This window comes from Podarcis erhardii, assembly GCF_964252035.2.
Source record: "Podarcis erhardii genome assembly, chromosome: 18".
In the NCBI taxonomy this organism is placed as follows: domain Eukaryota; kingdom Metazoa; phylum Chordata; class Lepidosauria; order Squamata; family Lacertidae; genus Podarcis; species Podarcis erhardii.
In genome coordinates, this window is record NC_138516.1 from 2,031,920 (window position 1) to 2,037,919 (window position 6,000).

General features: G+C 45.6%; 1 protein-coding gene across 2 annotated transcripts in view; it reads right to left on the reverse strand.

Annotated features, from left to right (window-relative positions):
• ZAP70 (zeta chain of T cell receptor associated protein kinase 70) overlaps positions 1 to 6,000 on the reverse strand; it is a 33,314-nt gene extending 27,314 nt beyond the window's left edge. For both annotated transcript variants that reach the window (XM_081846209.1, XM_081846208.1), the window contains exon 1: positions 5,838 to 6,000. The gene's annotated coding sequence lies outside the window, so the exon portion shown is untranslated. The remainder of the gene's footprint in view (positions 1 to 5,837) is intronic.

Here is a 6,000-nt window from a genome sequence, read left to right on the forward strand (position 1 = left end):
TGTAATGTACACAATGTTTTTTCTGTTTTGTTTTCTACATGAGTACTATTTCTTGCTTTTTCCTATGATTGTGTATCTTATCTTACTCTGTGCATTTTGTACTTTTTATTTGGCAATAAAGAATATAAAATACAATAAGAAAGTTTGCTGGAAAAGATGGCTCGGGAAAACACGAGAAGGTTTGGATGTTGCTTTCGGAGCAAAGCTCACTGTGCACATGTTTGCGTCATTATTATTATTATTATTATTATTATTATTATTATTATTATTAATAATTTATACCCCACCCATCGGGCCGGGCCTCCAAAGCCACTCTGGGTAGCCTCCAACAAAATATTAAAATACAGTAATGCATCAAACATTAAAAGCTTCCTGAAACACGGCTGCCTTCAGATATCTTCTAAAAGTCTGGTAGTCGTTGTTCTCTTTGACATCTGGTGGGAGGGCGTTTCACAGGGCGGGCGCCACCACCAAGAAGGCCCTCTGCCTGGTTCCCTGTAACTTGGCTTCTCGCAGGGAGGGAACCGCCAGAAGGCCCTTGGAGCTGGACCTCAATGTCTGGGCTGAACAATGGGGGTGGAGACGCTCCTTCAGGTATACTGGACCAAGGCCGTTTAGGGCTTTCAATAATAATAATAATAATAATAATAATAATAATAATAATAATAATAATTTATTATTTGTACGCCTCCCATCTGGCTGGGTTTCCCCAGCCACTCTGAGCGGCTTCCACCAAGACCAAAAAGGTTAACACCAACACTTTGAATTGTGCTCGGAAATGTACAATTGCTCAACCTTTTTTCAGGCAGAGGGAGAAACAAAGGCAATTTATTTTTATATGTTGAATGGGTAAGTTCCCCCAAGAGTTTGCCAAGAGTCTTGCTTTGGGACTGTGTGCATGTTTGGATCCCACCCACTCTACCTGTCCTGAGCCTTTTCTCTTCTACGGGGGGGGGGGGGGGGACGACAAAACAAAAAAACCCATTTCTAAACAGGTTGAGCATTAGGGTTATAACTTTTTTACAGCCTTATGAATTTTTGCCCAAAAACAAAGGAATGAGCTGTCATTTCCAAATATTTTGAAAAAAAAAGGTCACCCTAAAATCAATACATCCAATTTTGTATTTGTAGCTGTATAACATATTATGTAGGGACGCGGGTCGTGCTGTGGTCTAAACCACTGAGCCTAGGATTTGCTGATCAGAAGGTCGGCGGTTCAAATCCCCATGACAGGGTGAGCTCCCGTTGCTCAGTCCCTGCTCCTGCCCACCTAGCAGTTCGAAAACACGTCAAAGTGCAAGTAGATAAATAGGTACCGCTTCGGCGGGAAGGTAGGAGAGGATCTGGGGAGAGACAGTGGTTGTGGGAGTTGAGAGGGTTGGTTTCGGAGGGTTGGAACTGAGGTTGGAGCGGTTCTCAAGCTGTGGGTCCCCAGATGTTGTTGGACTACAACTCCCATCATCCCTGAGCTCTGGCCTTGCTAGCTAGGCGTGATGGGAGTTGTAGTTCAACAACATCTGGGGACCCACAGGTTGAGAAAGGCTGGGTTAGGAGATAGGTAGGGGACACAGGTGGTGCTGTGGGTTAAACCACAGAGCCTCTTGGGCTTGCCGATCAGAAGGTTGGCGGTTCGCATCCCCGCGACGGGGTGAGCTCCCGTTGCTCGGTCCCAGCTCCTGCCAACCTAGCAGTTTGAAAGCACATCAAAAGTGCAAGTAGATAAATAGGTACCACTCTGGCGGGAAGGTAAACGGCGTTTCCGTGCGCTGCTCTGGTTCGCCAGAAGCGACTTAGTCATGCTGGCCACATGACCCGGAAGCTGTATGCCGGCTCCCTCAGCCAGTAAAGCGAGATGAGCGCTGCAACCCCAGAGTCAGACACGACTGGACCTAATGGTCAGGGGTCCCTTTACTTTTTTAACATATTATGTAATATGCATAGCATGTATTATAATATGGGGAAAACAGAGCTTGCAAATTTTCTAATACTTGTACAATGTTTTGTACATTGCACATCACTTCTTATCACCTAGAATAAATCAAGGTTGCAGCTGGACTTTGTTTTTGCTGCAAACATCATAACATTCCCACATCACTTCGATCACTTCTTGGTGTCCGGTGTATGGATGGCTCCTGATTCCAGTGATTCTCCAACACCTGCAATGCTTTTTTGTAAGCATTTTTGTGACAAGTTCTTGAAGCCATTTTCAAAGTACATATATGGTGACTCCAACTTTCGGGGTGACCTTTTTTCACAACAATTAGTCCCTTTTTCAGTGTTTCTAAGCAAAAGTTCATCCCTTTATGACACAGGAAATCAGGTATTGGGGGGGGGGGAAGTCAGAAAGTTATAACCCTATTGAGCATGCAAGACCAAGCAGTCAATTTGTTGTTGTTGTTGTTTAGCCGTTTAGTCGTGTCTGACTCTTTGTGACCCCCCTGGACCAGAGCACACCAGGCCCTCCTGTCTTCCACTGCCTCCCGCAGTTTGGTCAAACTCATGTTCGTAGCTTGGAGAACACTGTCCCACCATCTCGTCCTCTGCCGTCCCCTTCTCCTTGTGCCCTCCATCTTTCCCAACATCAGGGTCTTTTCCAGGGAGTCTTCTCTTCTCATGAGGTGGCCAAAGTATTGGAGCCTCAGCCTGGAAGGATCTGTCCTTCCAGTGAGCACTCAGGGCTGATTTCCTTAAGAATGGATGCGTTTGATCTTCTTGCAGTCCATGGGACTCTCAAGAGTCTCCTCCAGCACCAGAATTCAGTCAATACTTGTCCCTAAATCACATTGGCCCGGCGTTCACCACCAATGTGGCATTCATGTCTGCCAGCCAGCGGGAAGCTGGTTAGGAACTTCATTATTTCATTTCACAAGCCTCCAAACTCGAATGATGCAGCCCCCGCAAATGAAGCACAGCTCAAAATGTGCAGACACTCGGTGGAAATGTGTGTTGGCAATAGTGCACAAATTTGCAAAAATAACATGTGGGGATGCATCATATTAGGGAAACTCCACACAGAAACCTGTCAATGGGAGGCAAAAGTGCTGATGAACTTCCATCAGGGCTTTTAAAATTATTTTATTAAAGTTTGCAAACGGATGTGGAAACATGACAAACTGAAAACTGGAAGGGTGGAAAACTTGAGAGAAACCGAAATCAACCCCAAGTCACAGTATAGATGTCAATCGCAAGACTCTGCTTCCTCTGCAAACACTGAAAAAATTTAGCTCGGAGAAGACCCATTGGAAATTGATGGGCCGAAGCGAGTCCAACGGGGACTACTCTGAATAGGACTGTGAGTAGTGTCTGGCTAAGTTAAACACAGAGGAACTTACTGAAATCAAAGGAGCTAAATAAAACAGCCTGCAATGATTTTGCTCCAAGCAGGACACAGAACATGAAGAATCTGTGATCAGGTTTCGAACTATGAACAACAGAAATAATTAAATATCATTGTGTTATGGCTATGTTAAAACAGAGGGAAGACAGAATGCAGGAAAGGGGGAGGATAAGAAAAACATAACAGAAAATGGGATGTGAAGTCAACGATATGAAAGAAATCTTTTAAAATTTGCACTGGAATTTTATGTGGAATTTTTGGACATTTTGTTTTATTTTTTAAAAAGAAACTCCATTGCGCTGTGTCAGACCCCTGGGCCATCAAGCTCAGTATTGTTTACACTGGCTGGCAGCTTGAACATGGGACCTTCTGCAGGCAAAGTCGCCAGGGAGCGCCTGCCTTGCCCTGAAAGTAAAACTAAGTCCTGGCGGTTCTGGAGAAAGCATTTGACAGGGTTGACTGGGAATGTAGGCAGCTGCCTTTCAGCAGATTCCCCTGCAACTGAGCTGTGGCCTCCCCTGTAAATCTAAAGTTAGTTTCTGGTCCTCATGATTCTGATTTAGATAGGGACATATACATGGGTGTAGCTAAGGGGGGGGCAAGGAGGGGCAGCTGCCCCCCAATCAATAAAAATCAATAAAAATACATAGCAAACTGAGGTTTTGCCCCCACTCAACAAAAGGTCTGCCCCCCTAACAAAAACTCTGGCTATATATACCAAGTAGTATATTTTCCCAGTAGTGATGTATGGAAGTGAGAGCTGGACCATAAAGAAGGCTGATCGCCAAAGAATTGATGCTTTTGAATTCTGGTGCTGGAGGAGACTCTTGAGAGTCCCATGGACTGCAAGAAGATCCAACCTCTCCATTCTGAAGGAAATCAGCCCTGAGTGCTCACTGGAAGGACAGATCCTGAAGCTGAGGCTCCAGTACTTTGGCCACCTCATGAGAAGAGAAGACTCCCTGGAAAAGACCCTGATGTTGGGAAAGATGGAGGGCACAAGGAGAAGGGGACGGCAGAGGACGAGATGGTGGGACAGTGTTCTTGAAGCTACCAGCATGAGTTTGACCAAACTGCGGGAGGCAGTGGAAGACAGGAGTGCCTGGCGTGCTCTGGTCCAGGGGGTCACAAAGAGGCGGACACGACTAAACGACTAAACAACAACAATATATACCAAGTCAGACTATGGATCAATCAAGCTCAGGACTATTTGCAGTGATTGAAGGTGGGTCTCCAGACTTTCAGACAGGGGACTGAACCCAGGACCTTCTGCCTGCGAAGAAGTTTCTAGTCCTGTGGTTTTGGATAAGTGGCTGATTTAAATAGGAAGCTGTCTTACACAAAATCACACCACCGGTCTATCTAAACCCAGCGCCAGCCCACCCTAACCAACCTTTAACAACCAAGGACCCCCTTGAGGTTCGATCCCTGAAACCCCACCTTGAACCCCCAACTTTTTTTTCCTGTGTGCTTTTTCCATAAAATGTCTATACCACTTGACTATAGAACAACAATCTCAAAGTGGTGTTTCTCAATAGAATTAAGGCCATTAAAAGTATCGGGGGGAAACAATTCTTTAAAACTTTCCAAAGATAAAACCTGTGATAAAATGAAAACCGATTAAAACATATGTCAACATTTCTGCACGGCACGGGGTGGGAATAGATGGCCCTTGTGATTCTTTCCAACTCTACGATTCCACATGTCTGGAAAGGCTTGTCTAAATGGCAACGAAAATGTATTTAACAGGCACAGGAAAGAGTACAGTGAAGAAGCTGTTCCCTGAGCATAGAATTGTAGAGTTGGATGGGACCCCACGGGACATCTAGTCCAACCCCCTGCAATGCAGAAATCTCAGCTAAAGCATCCAGGGCAGGTGGCCCCCCAACCTCTGCTTAAAAACCTCCAAGGAAGGAGAGCCCACCACCTCCTGAGGGAGATTGTTCCACTGTCAAACGGCTTTTACTGTCAGAAAGTTATTCCTGACATTTAGTCAGAATCTCCTTTGTTGTAACTTGAAGCCACGGGTTCGAGCCCTACCCTCCAGAGCAGGAGAAAACAAGATGCCCCATCTTCCGTGTGGCGGCCCTTGAGATATTTGAAGGTGGCTCTCCTACCTCCTCTCAGTCTCCTCTTTCCCCGGCTAAACCTACCCAGCTCCTTCAACCGTTCCTCATATGGTCTGGTTTCAAGACCCTTGATCATCTCGGTTGCCCTCCTCTGCACACCTTCCAGCTTGTCAACATCCTTCTCAAATTTTGGTGCCCAGAACTGAACACGGTATTCCAGTTGTGGCCTGACCAAGGCAGAATAGAGTGGTACCATTACTTCCCTTGATGTGGACACTCAACTTCTGCTGATGTCAATAGGCAGGGAGTTCCAGAGGGCAGATGCCACCACAATGAAATATCGATTTCTTACCAATGTGGAGCAGCGCCAGTTCAGCACCAAATGGGGAGAAAAATGGTTATCTGTGCATCAAATATCTCAAGATCCTTACCTGATCCAGAGGGCAGGGAAGAGAATGGACACTTCCGTTAACTTTTCTGTTTGTTTCTCTCTTTTTAAGGGGAAATGAATGGAGTCAGGTGTCCATCTCAAAGCAAAATGATAGTTTTTAGGGGTGTAAAGGGAACAAGAGAGAGAGAGAGAGAGAGAGAGAG